This window comes from Ambystoma mexicanum, chromosome 1p, assembly GCF_040938575.1.
Source record: "Ambystoma mexicanum isolate Mex_15411 chromosome 1p, UKY_AmexF1_1, whole genome shotgun sequence".
In the NCBI taxonomy this organism is placed as follows: domain Eukaryota; kingdom Metazoa; phylum Chordata; class Amphibia; order Caudata; family Ambystomatidae; genus Ambystoma; species Ambystoma mexicanum.
Window position 1 is genome coordinate 870,934,814 of NC_090921.1, and position 13,983 is coordinate 870,948,796.

At 44.9% G+C, this 13,983-nt stretch overlaps 1 protein-coding gene across 1 annotated transcript in view; it reads right to left on the reverse strand.

Annotated features, from left to right (window-relative positions):
- The window catches only part of LOC138581958 (uncharacterized), a 479,211-nt gene that overhangs the window by 59,739 nt on the left and 405,489 nt on the right, over positions 1 to 13,983 (reverse strand). The gene's annotated exons all lie outside the window — the stretch shown is intronic.

Here is a 13,983-nt window from a genome sequence, read left to right on the forward strand (position 1 = left end):
TCCCAGGCCAATTGACATTCTTTGTTCTTCGCACACAGCTGATTTCCAGCGCCTTTCAGCTGTGCAGCCTTGGTCCGTCTCCAAGGTAGTTTGGTCATTCTTAACACGAGTCTGAGGTCCATCTTTTTCTTCATGGCCACTCTAATTGCATTATGTTTTCATCTGCAGCAATCTTCTATATGTCTTATCTACCCTGGGTTTCTGCATACGTACATTTATTTATCCTCTTCTCACTTATCTTCTTAACAAATATGATTTCTTCGTCTCTGCATGCATGTTTCTCTTATTGCTTCAATTACATCTTTATTCATTAAGTATTTGCATATTGTTTCAGTGCATCCTTGTGTCTTCTCTTTACGACATTACTTTTCTATGGTCTGATTTCTCTTATAGCTCTTCTATGTCCAATGGTATATGTTGACATCCTGAAAAAATGTGGAAAAGGTGTGCGAAGATGTGCACCACCTACAATTCGTATCACATGGCGTTTGTAAAACTGTGAAAAACATTTTTATTAAAGTATTTTTAAGGAGCTGACTGTATAAAGCCCAGAGACACCTGAGCCAGATATACACGGTCAGAATAGAAGGTGGGTGTCACACACCCAGCTAAACAGTTGCTCTCAATGATACCTCATACTTGGTTAACGAGCTAATCATAATAATGTTCAAATAACGTTGATTTCAATTGTATAACTGTTGGTTCCAGAAAATGTTGATCAATCACTATTGCTTGAATATCTCATATCTCATTTCTGTATGCAGTTCAAGAAATGGAAGAATACAAGCCAGTATGGTTAAATTATTGTCACTGAGAGTTTTATTGCCAATGCATTTCGGGGACCACTGTCTCCTTCGTCAGGGCTGCACTCTCTAATTTGGCATAATTTATTGCATTTTCATAACCTCCCATTTTTCAAAATAACCAAACAGAAAAGATTTAACACACACATACATATTCATTTAGGGCATATCCACAATTGTAAAAGCATTGCATATATACATACCATGTAATTATTTGATGAAGCAGTGAATATAAATAGGAAAAGAAAAAGAAAGAAAAGAAAAACGGTTGTTGGATTCCAATTTTTCATAAATTATTGTTAGTGTCTGAACTCAATGGTATACATGTGTCAATATCTTATAATGGCGACCCATAACAGGCGGAATCCTATGAACTATGATAAGTTCAAAATCATGTCCTGAAAAAATGTGAGACGCAATAATTCACTGTTAGGATATACAGTTTCAGAATCTGCACATAACTGTGTAGAACATCTACATTTGATTTACTTTCTCTCTAGCATGTGTCTGCACTCACTCTCTTAGAGTAACTGAACAAGCTCAACTGCATGCCGTGTTATTAGGGATGTACTGTGGAAATAGATGTGGTATAAACATTTGTCATTGCCTAGGTCATTCAAGATGTCAATGCTCGTATTGCCACAAGCTATTCAGGAGCCTTCCACTTTTATCACCCCAACCTCCAGAGCCTTACCTCCACCTCCAGGGAGTGTCCATGACCACCACAGCAAGAGCTTTGGTATGTGAAGGGGTAGGGAAAAGCATGTACCTGTACAACAGTAGAGCAAGCAGGCAACAATCTCTGCAGTAGGTGGCTGCTCTGAATTACCAAAATAGGAGAGGTTTAGCAATGTTTACCAATGTCACATATATTGTTATTGATAATCCGTTGCTCACACCATCCATAATCCTTGGTGTGTGTTAAAAGACATGTAACTTGTATAACACATAAATACACAGTAGTTTAAATAGATGCCACACACTGAATAATTATGTTCAAAGTAATCTGATATCACTTAGTCATGAACACTCAATGAAAGTCTTGCACTCTCATGTAAAAATATAAATCGTTTAATTATTAGACAAATGTAATAAAGAAACATTACCATTATCAACATCACTCATCACAATACACTTAAAAATGCAATAAAACCTGAATGGAAAAACTGAACCATTGTTATTTGCCCCTACCTCAAATCAAGACTAAGACTAATCACCCTTCACCAAGAAATCAATGTCACCTTAAAAACTAACTACCTGCCTCGCCAGGTTGTGCTAGGCAAACTAACAAACCATGCTAGGCACTCTAGCATCTGCCTCAGCCTTGAGATACTAAGGATGTGTGCCAACACTTCAGAGTTCTGCATAGCTTTCCTGTGGGATACCCAGATATCAGGAAGTTGGTGCAAAGATAAATCAGCATTTTGAAGAAGATGTTCTCTCGTTCCGACTGCCAAGTCTAGAGATAGGGGTTGATGGGGTTGATGGGGTAGTATACAATGCCAAACTAAAACACCTCTTGTACCTTTGTAAGATTATGACATTAGAGTCTTTATCTTCTTATTCATGAGGATTGGTGGATGTTCTTGCACAAAGTAGAGCAAAGCAGCACCCCTGTGTTCTTTATTTCACCAATATAAGTGTGAAATTGGGGTTACCTGATATCTACCGTTATAAGTTTAGGGAACTTAATCTCGAAGCACACATTGCAAATAAATATAAAGGCTGGCACTATCAACTGAATTTATCATTGATAGACTACACTGGCATAACGGCAAAGTTTCTATTGCTTAACTATCATTTTGGCACAGAAAAGTACTTAAAAACTCTTACAGACAAGGAAGCAAACATCTTTTATTTGAAGGTCAGATTAGGGATCTTGTAATTGTCAGCCATCAAAGGTATTTAGTCTGGCAGTGCTTCAGTCAATGTAAGATTTGTCAAACTGAGAAAGAGGCTTTGGTGCATCTTTTAATCTTTTGACTTCTATATAGAAATGTCAGTCCGTTTTCTATTTCAAAACCACAGCCAACCGGGAATTGGACATCCACAGGCACTTTAGCAGCCAATCTTCATTCCTCCTTGGATACCCTCTGGCGGCACGAAAGAGGCTCGGCTTTTCCGGTACATTTGCTGTACCGCTTTGGTTGTTTTTTCTTCTAATGTCTTGTTTTCTTCATGCCCTCTTAGTTGAGCAATATAGAGGTCACTTTTCTTGTCCTTGCTGCATCTAGCGTGGGTGTGATGGTGCCTGGCCTCACCGAAGTTGACTCTCGGGTGTCTCGTAATCTGTCCTGAGTCAGTAAATACTGGTTTATATTAGTACAGCCACACACTGCCAATAACAGCAGTCCAAATGAATTTCCAATCCCTAGCCAACAGAAGATTGTACTAGTGTGATACAAGCTGTCATGAAATGGGCAGACCCTACCGTACGTGCCATGGACACACGCAGAGAGTGTGTGTGGAAGTTGTGCCACAGTTAAGCCTGTCTGTGCCCGTCCGGGCCTGACTGGGCCCTGGGCTCTGGATACATTTAATACCATTGTAAGAATGGCTGGATAGCTGGGTAAGTCCAATAGTGGGCCACATTACGAGTTGCCGGAATGAGCGGGTCCGTGCTCGTATGAACCCGCTAATAGCGGGTGATTGCAGTGCGCAGCATGCGCGTCCCCCCATGCCGGTAGTGTCAATACCGCCATGCCTCTAAAGGGCCTCCAACTCCCCTATACCGGCATCGCGGGAACCGCCCATAGCGGTACCGCCTCATACCAACCCCTAAATACCGGCATGGTAATACCGGCATGGTAATACCGTGTTTGCCAAAAAACTGACCCGGAAATTACGTCATCGCGCAGGAACGGGAAATGGGCTGGCGGCCATCTTTAAAAATACAATCCATTGCCATCCTCCATAACCACCAGCCGATACTCAGAGAGCACAGTGGAAATCCATAGAGGATGTCAAAGGCTACCAGGAAGACCACCCCCCGGCTGCGTAAACAGCGTTAATCAGACGCAGAGCTCACCATATTAGTGGACACTCTAGCTGCACATGCAGAGACAATACAATCCCACGACAACAAGCGGGAGGTGCAGCAACAAAAGTGGCAAATCTGGCAGGAGGTAGCCCGCAAGGTATCAGCCGTAGGTCCGACCCTGCGCAGTGTGAGGGACTGCAGGAAGCGGTGGGATGACCTCCGGTTGAGGGTACGCAATATCATGGCCACCAATCGGAGGGAGGCCATGGCTACAGGCGGGGATGCCCACCCCCCTGCCAAATTGATGCCCTGGGAGGAGACGGCCAGCAGATTCATCAGTCCTGAGTCCATCAAGGGATTATACGAGATGGAGACGGGTGCGGCATCAAGTGAAGTGGTAGAGAGTCTAGGCAAGGCAATGCATGTCCCAACACCCACATGACCATACCCAAATACAGATGGTGGGCCAAACGCTGCCACACTGAAATGCATGCTGAGTGCCCATCCCTTAACCAACACACAGCCAACACACCTGGAGCTTGCCCATGTGATACTTCACACAAACCCAAAATCAAATGCATGCCACCTGCCATGCAGTGAATGCTTACATGCCCCCTCTGAATACCCTGATTGACACACCTGTAAGACATGAAAGCATGATCAAATGAATAATGAACAGCACCGCCACTGCCATGCCACACCATCACTGATGCCCTGCATCTCTTCTACCCCCCCAGGCACTGATGAGGAAGAAGCAACCCAGGAGATAACTGCGAGGGCATCCACCTCACACCGGAGACAAGCAGGCCACACCCACACCTCTCCAAGGGGAGTCCCTGGAAGCACCCGCCTCCACTGGAGAAGAACTTGATGCCAGTGTGGAGCCTGAGGGAGACACTGAGGTGACATGCCCACCCACCCCGCGCCCCGTGCCCACCCCTTCGCCCCAACACCTGCAGTCACCCACCTGCAGTGAAGTTGATCCCTGCCTCCGTGACTGTGACCTACCCACCTCTGAGGAGTCCAGTCCCGAAAATGTCATTCACGTGACTGCACAACCCACCATTCCAGCCCCCTCCAGAACCCTGGAGACACGATTTTCGATGGTGGAGGCCCAACAGGAGGCCATGTTAGACCTACTCCGCCAGTACATAGCAGACGGGGAGGAAACCAGGCGGGGTATTGCCACAGCAATTGCAGGGACCACAGCGGCCATCGAAGCAAACACAGCCGCTGTCAATGCATCGGCTCGGCTAATGAGGAACTGCCTGGGGGCAGTGACACAGGTGCTGACCTCAATGCTGTTTCATATGCAGCGGCCACGGCTTGCAGGAGGTGTGGAACCTGCCAGCGAAATCACCTACTACCTCCACACCAGCTTCATCTGTCCCCACCAGCCCAGTGCGCCACACACGTAGGAGTGCAAGGCACACTGAAATGCCGCCTCTGGACAGGAAGAAGTCCCAGAAGTAGTGTGGGGGGACAATGGTAGTGGGACACAAGGTTGGGGGTGAAGGGGTGCATCTTGTGGAGTCTATTGGGGTGTTGGTGTTTGTTGGGGGGGTCAGGGAGTTTGTTGGGGGGACTGGGAGTTTGTTGGGGGGTCGGGGAGTTTGTTGGGGGGGTCAGGGAGTTTGTTGGGGGAGTCTGGCAGGGGGGATTGGGCACATTTTTGCTGTTGTAAATAATACACACGTTGTGATAAGAAAAATCCATGGCTGGACATTGTTATTTTTGTGTGCATCCATTTAATGTGGTACGGTGTTCAGTGCCCAACTCCCAACATTCCCTGTGTGCATTTCCACATTGGCCCAGTGTCTGACTGACACGAGTCTTTCATAGTCCCTGTATTTCAGAAGTATTTGTGAATTAGTGCTTGGCGTACAGCATAGCCATCCTGTGCATCACGTACTGGCAGGGGGGCTACTTCACCTCCGTCTCCATCATCATCATCCTCACCCTGCCCATGCATGTCAATGTCAGGTGGCAGTGGTACATTTCTCCAGATGCACATGTTGTGCAGCATGACACAGGCCATGGTGATCTTTGCCACCTTCTCAGGCCTAAATAGGAGTGCCCCACCAGACCTGCTGAGGCAGCGGAACCGCCCCTTCAACAGGCCAAAGGTCTGCTCAATCACAACACGGGTATGGGTGTGCACACGATTGTACTCCTCCTCATGGATGTTCTGCGGGTTACGCACAGGGGTGAGTAGCCACGGCATCAAGGCATATCCTCCATCACCTGCAAGCAGATTCAAATAGGTGTGTGTCACTCTGAACTGCCACATTCAGGGAGCACAGTCATGGCGGCAGCTATTTGGTGTGGCCATGCACATGTCCCTGTAAGAATGAAAAAATGTTATCTAGGTGCAATCTATACTGTCATGAGGTGTGGTAGTCTGGATGGCGTTCAATAGATGATGCAGGGTGTAGTCATGCATGCTGAGGCAGATATGTTGTTGTAGTGCAACAATGTTTTGACTCCAATTCATGCTGTTCATTATTTACTATGCATGGTCACACTGCCCACATTGTCACACTTGCCATCCTGTTCATTCATGCATTGCTTGCCATCACCAGGGTGGCCTGGTTGTGCCTCTTACTTGTTCTCATCGATATGCATTATTTGTGAGATGTGGCCCAGTGAAGTGTCATGTACCGTTTGGCTGGGTCAGGTGAGGAGTGTTTAGCTCTGCATTCATTCTCCACTCACTGGCTATTGCCACCCAGGTGTACTATTAACACCCCCTTTCCCATCCTGGTGAAGTATCCCCACCCTTTCCCACCCGGGTGCAGTAGCCCCCCCCCCCCTTCTGCATCCGCACACATGAGTACCCCACAGAATGGCCATGGGCCTGTTGTGCAACTCACTGAGCAGCCAGGCACGTGGTCCGGCATGTCGCTCCATGTGATGGGGTAGCGTGGAGTTGCGCAGTGTGGATCCAGGAAATCGGGCGCAGCAATGGGTGATGATCTTGCTGGAGTCACATACCATTTGCACATTGATGGAGTGGTATTGCTTGCGATTGCGGTACACCGCCTCTATGGCATGGGGGACTACCAATTCCACATGGGTGCAGTCGATGGCGCCAACACAATTGGGCATGCCTGCCAGTGCATGGAAGCCTACTTTGGTTTCGGCTATCTCCTGGGCAGTCCGTGGTAGGGATATGTGGGTGCTTGCGTGCTTCAGGAGGGCATCCAGCACTTGGTTCAGCATGAGTGAGAATAGTGGTTGTGAAATGCCATGCAGCTGGCCCACTGTGTGTTGGTAGGTGCCTGTGGCCAGGAAGTGTAGCACTGACACCACCTTTAGTAGTGGGGGGATGGCAGTGCGTATTTGTATGTGGCTGGCAATATCGTTCTGTATCATGTCCACTATGGTGGTGATGGTGTCACGGTCCAACCAGTACAGGGTGTGGATCTGCTCAGGGGTTAGGTTGAATGGGCTGGGTCTGGTGCGAGGGATTGGTGGCTGCCTACGAGGCGCTGGTGGCTGCGCTGGTGGTAATTGATGGCCCTGTCTCACCCTCCTTCTCCTCCTGCGTCTCCTCTGTGCTGCCTGTTCTTGCTGCTGTAGTTGTTGTTGTTGTTGCTGTAGTTGTAGCAGTATAGGCATGTCCTCCTGCGCCATGATTGCAAATGCTAGTGGTAGCATTTTGGTGTAGGAAGGGGTGTGGTGTGTAGGTGTACTCCTTTTGTACTGGGCCACTCTACATTGCCTACACCTGTGGGGGGGGTTGTGGTGTGTGGGTGTACTCAGTTCATACTGGCACAGCCTCCTTTGACTCCACCTGTGGGGATTGTGTGCACCTGTGGCAGCTGCCTTGTATCTTGGTTGCTGTTTGCGGGTGGTCCGCGATGCCTGTTTTACCGGCATCATGCAGCCCGTTATTACCGGGTTCGCGATGCCGGTATTTGCATGTTTGCGTGGGTTGTAATTGGCACCTATTACTGTCATGCCGGTATTTCCTGCCCGAAGAGGCGCGTGTACGCGCCTATGACGCTATTTGCGGCACAGTAAATAACGGTGCCGTTAATACCGGGTTTGTGGGTCAGAATGCTACGGAACGTTAAATGATGTCGGTATTTACATACCGACATCATTTTTCCCTTACCGGCATACCTCGTAATGAGGCCCTAAGTCTTGTACCAAAGCTCTGCTTTGTGCCTTAGCACTTACCAGACTAGGTTGGCTGATTCATGGGAAGCTTACTTTCCGTTGCGCATGGTCAGCCTGCCACCTTGTTTGGCTTATTATGTAATGCCCATTCGTTGGTGAGCCACACACTTGATGTATTTGATTTGATTCTGACGCACGATCCAGACTTTATGTGTGCTACAGAAACTTGGATTTCTGAAACTTCCCTAACTGAATTCATTTATCTATTTCACCCACTTACACATCACATTTTCTAATTATTTATTGGCCACCACGATCTGACCCGGTGCTTGTTGATGCTTTTTCTGATCTACTTGAATATTTACAGCGGAACCACACATCTTTATGCATTGTTGTTGACTTTAATGTCTGAGCCGAAAGACAACTCACATTTTCATGCTTCCAAACTAATCATTTCACTTGCATATTTTCAACTCAAACAGCTGGTACAGCACCCTACTCATACTAAGGGGCACACCTTATACTTAATAATTGCTGTTGTTAGAGTTCACCCTTGCTTGACAGTGATCAGCTCAAATCACTTTATAGTGCCATATGCTGTTACTAGTCCACAGATTCCGATGGGGGTCAGACCCCATGCTTCATTGCGAAATTCTTGGAGAGCGGTTGATCAACATGCCTTCATACACAATGCAAGGAGTCCTTCTGTGCATCTCCTCAAGATCTTTTAGCTGCTCTCCAAGACTCCTTCACACTCGTGGCGGATGAACTAGCCCCCATGAAAACAGAAAAGAAAGCTCAGAAACAGTTTGCACCATGGTTTACAGCTTCCCTATGTGCTAAGAACCTTGAGTACAGGAAGGAGGAGCAAGTCTGGAGCTTGGCCTACCAGCTGGAGGATAAAAGTTCATTAAAGGTCTGTCCTTTAAAGTATCATCAAGCCAGTAAGTAGGCTAAAGCATCATATTTCACCACTTTGATCTTGGAGGCCCAAAGCAGCCTAAGAAGCAATTTTCTGTGGTTGGGGAACTCTTGCCTTCAAGTATAAACTTTCCCACAGTGTTTTCTTCTCGGACCCTGAGGTGTGATCCCACCACTGATACTCAAATTCAAAATATTATTTTACATCTAAAATCATGCTCTGCTCTGGATCCTATCCCGCTGGGTGTAATGAAAAAAAAAAACAGTTAAGAGATAACCCTGTTTGTGACCTGGGCTGTGAATTCTTCACTGTCATCGGCTATTATCCCATCTGCCTTAAGCACACCCTAGTAACCCCACTTTTAAAGAAGCCTAAATCAGATCCAACATCTCCAGCTAACTTTCAGCCGATTTCACATAACATGTTTCTCAAGAAGGTGCTAGAGGCCATAGTTACGCTCCAGTTGATGAACTTCTATTCTAGATTCTTATCAATCTGGCTTTCAACAGGCCATGGGCACGGAATCTGTGTTGGTGATAGTCGTTGACGATTTGACTAGGATGAGGGGCAAGAATGGGGTTTTTATGTTTTATTCTGCTGGACTTGTCTGCAGATTTTGACACCATTGACACTCTGTCCTGTATTGTCGCCATGAGGAGGTACTGGTTACAGGCACGGTGCTTAGTTGGTTCAGGTCTTTTCTTTCAGATTGAACGCAAACGCTGTCCCTTCCGCCTTTTAGATCGGCTTTCTCGTCCCTTAACTGTGGGGGTCCAGCAGTATCTGCCATCTCCCCTTTACTTTTTAACATTTATGTTCGCCCTTTAGCCAGTTTGATTCATGCCCATGGATTTCACTTTTACGCTGATGCAGATGACATCCAGCTGATCCTGCTGGTTGATCAGAATGGGAGCTTCAGTGGATGACAACTGGCTGAAATTAAATGGAGATAAAACCAAAGTCTTAGTGGTTGGCCCTACGACAGTGTGTGCTCTTTGGACGCAATGACAGCTTCCTTACTCGGTTGATACTGTAATAAATCTGGGTGTAAAAATAACTGCTTTCCTTTCTCCAGATGTCCATATTAGGGCCATATGCAGTATCAGACTTGTTAAGCTAAAAACTCTAAAATAGGTCATTCCTATTGTTCCCGTTGCTTTGAGAGGCCCGGTGGTTGCTTATGAGAACATGGGAATCATTGACTACTGTAACACAACATTTTTAGCTCAGCATAATATTATCTCAGGAGACTTCAAACCCTGCAAATCTCAGCAGCTCAGCTGGTAACCGGCTTCCATAAATATGCTTATATTTCACCAGTTTTTAAGACACTTCATTAGCTTCCAGTCGGGTGTAGAGTTACATTTAAGTCCTTTGCCTTGTGCATCTGGCTTTAAATGGACAGGGGGCCATTAATCTTGTAGGAAATGACTTCCTATTTTCCTACTATACACATCTGCTCATCTAATCGCAATCTGCTAGTTCTATGGGTCAAGAAATCAACTGTTTTTGGTAGGGCTTTCTCTGTTACAGCCCCAACTCTCTAGACTTTTTTTACCTAAATAGTTTTCAAGTCCATTTCTCCTTGTTTGTCAATTTTCTATCTGCTCCAGTTTATGTGTGACCTTTGGGATCCTCCCGCTAGTGCCAAGATACATCTGGGAGATATTGCCCTTTACCAGATTTGCTAAAATAGCATAATACAACCTATAAAAACTTGAGGCACAGATGGCTTTCCCAATTTATAAGTGGCTTAATATTTTGACTACCAGGAAGGCCATTGATACCGTTCTAGAAACACAGAGCGACTTTGAACTCTGGGTTCAGTGTTAATATTTGAAGAAAGCGTGACGCTCAAGAAGGAAATACATTGATTTGTTGTTGACAGGTACATTCTGCTCTGCTTTCTGTGTTCACTGCGGCATTCATAGTTTGTGCATTCACTGCAACACAAATCCTATATTATTCCGCCTGAAGTGGAAGGAGTTCTAGAGAGAAGATAATGGACCAGACATCCCAGGCCTCAAAGCATATTTTAAGGTCTTCTTATTTGACACAAAAAAGGTTTGTCCTTTTGTACAATTCAAAGGTTTTTCTGCTTGTCTATAAATAACAATTTCAGAAGCCTGTGTTGGGTGTATTTAAAGCTTTTAAATGAAAACATAGAAACCCAGAGCAAATCTATTAGGATCACATCAATTCAAATGCTGGTACTTATATACTTCCCTTGATGATAGAAACAATGAAGCTAGAATCATTCCAATTTTGCATAATATGCTTCTACAACTTTTTGTTTTTAGAAATTGGTATGGTGGATTATGTGAATTGTGTATTTTGATGGTCAGTTCTATCAAATGGGATTATTTTATTTCATTGTAAGAACTGGAAGAGTAAATGGTAAAGTGCAGACATTGCAGAGTGAGTGCCAATGTGTGATCCTGGTCATCTCATTTAATCTTGTATTGCCTAACCTGTCAACATTACCAGTACCTAAACCTTTAAAAATGGTCACTCTTCAGAGGGATTTTGTTCTCAGGATGTCATTTTCAAAAGCCTCACTCATGGTTTCACTGGCTATAGTATTGCTTCGGTTATAATAATAGTGAGCTTTGATATGTTGCACACCAGATCTACTTTGCTCTCTAATGGCAACACCTCTTGCTATCCATGCCCTGCCCCACTTCTAATCTCAGTATGCCTGAATATGGACTAGTTCCTGGTGTCTTCTAATCTTCATCCACTAGCTATGCTATGGTACCTATATCCTTCTCCTTGCTTTCAATTGGTTTCCTGTATCCATGCGTGAGCACTTTTGCATTCCTTTAGGCATCTAATCTGAGTCGTCTGTCTATTCGAGATTATGTGCACCTTTTTTCATACGATCTGTGTTCTGCATTCATACTATGGCGGGTTCACCTTCCACGTGCCTGCTATTGATGAAAGGTTTCTTCTACCTATGCTAGAACACAATTACCCTTGTTGTTGACTTCTAAGTGCTACTTGATTTTCATTCAGATTACAGCAAGAATTAAAAGGGTAGTGGGACAGAAAGGGAATACCCATGATTATTTTGATTGCTACAAAGAAGCACATCAAGCTATGGGTTGTGAGTACGATGAGGGGGAGCGGGGTCGTCCAGATATTTTGGATCTTTTAATCCCTTTGGTTCAGTGGAGGGGGGCCACAAAGGTGTCTGTGCCCTGGGCCCCAAAAGTGTTTAAAATGGCCCTGCCTATGCCTCGCACGCCAACCTCGAGCCAAGATGGAATAGATGGGGCACTATAAGGAAGTGATAGCTGACAATTAAAGGATCAATGAAATAAAACAAGGGCTTGGCCTTCTCAAGGTCAACGTGCTTAACTAATGCCAGGGCCAATCAAAATATTCTGGTTTCCTAATTTCTCAAGGAAGATCTAAACATAAGATGAATTTTCATAAAATTCTTCCAATGTTAAGGTATACTTATTTCCACTTTGAATGTATTTTGATCTCAGCAACCTTAGTCAAAAAGAGCCTTGGCAAAGTCTTCAGCATTGCTGTCAATCTATAACAACATTACAAGCAATGGTTCTGCAAAAACACATACATATACAGCACTTTGCTCTCCTTACTGTACATTTGTGAGCACCTAGCCTAATGGCACTCTCAAGGTTTCCCAGTGATGTAAGGGTGTTTTAGAACCTGTACAAAAAGAGGAGGAGAAACCTACTCCACCTGGTAATGTGGAGACCATCTGAAAGCAATCTGTTTGATTAAGGGAAAAAGCCAGACACGGTTGCCAGAATTCCTTTGGATATGTAGCTGCCCCTCTGTGTTCTGTACGAGCAATGGACATGCCACATTCATAAAATACTTCAACCCAATAGTGTCTGCGCCTAGCGTGGTTTGTGGAGCAAACTCTGGGATCCCCCTTTGAACAATAGAAAGCATTATGCAAACTGTATACAAGTCAATGGTAACATTGACACAATGACAGTTGAAATAATAGAGAAATGCACATATAGATTAATGATGCCTCAAAAATCTTTTAGCGTGACTGTTTGGTATTTTTTATTTTGTGCAAATTCTTTTTCAACTGGGTGGCGCAAACAGCTCACCACCCTATTCTCATTAATGATATAAACACAACAGCTGTAGTGCAAGGCACTGAGCCTCAAACTGCTTTTGATATTTTTTTTTCCGTGCCTAACCTCTGAAAATATGAGTTATCTGTGATCGATTAGATTTGTTTTTAGTATTAACAACATGATAAGTTAATTCTGTTTCTGAAAGGGAGGTCTACTAGTCAGCCCACCGTTCACTAACCTCAATTCCAAAAGTAAAAGGCCTTCTTGTGCCTTTCCAGTACCAGTCTCCTTATATTTACAGCACTATCTCTGAAGGGGCAGCAACTCACATGTGCTCTCCTGACAGTTGCTGAAAAACAACCTTGCAGTAAGCAGAGGTGGATTTTTAAATGTCTGCACCTCTGACTGAAATTATAATAACTATATATCCCAGTTAGCTTGGTGTCACATTAAGCTGTTACTACATGCCCTGCCTGGTAATGGCTAATATTTACAATTATGCAGCCACAGCAATTTGATATCATATACGTGTCAGCTTGGTGAGTGGTGCTCAGCTATGATGGAGCAATGTGTATTAGCTGTCTGGCGTGGATGTCTACACACCAGCCATGTTGGAAATGACTAAGATGCTTCCCTTTTGATGCTGCTGGAGGAAGGGCAACATCTTCCTCCCAGCGAACAGGAACAGAAGGTCCCCTTGCCATCAATTCTTCAAAGGCAGCACTGAGATAACAAGCACACGTTCACACCAGGGTGCTAACTACTGGAATTGCTTCAAAAACAGCAGAAATGAGAAGTGACAGACGACACTTGCTAAAACATCCTGGATTCAACCCCTTACAGCAGGCTTGCTTTGGAGTCATCCTCTGTTACATGTAGCCTTTATAATTAGGGAACCTCTTTTTGATTGATTCATCTTTGGAATCTCACAACAAGAAGAAAGATTCAGTGAGTGAACCTATGTTGGTCAGAGAGCAGCTCCCCGTCACCTGCCATAGCGGTGAAGATAGAATAAATTCACAGCATAGGTAATCGCTATTCCTTAACCATACCCATCCCCATAAATCAGTGGGCGTAACAATGATG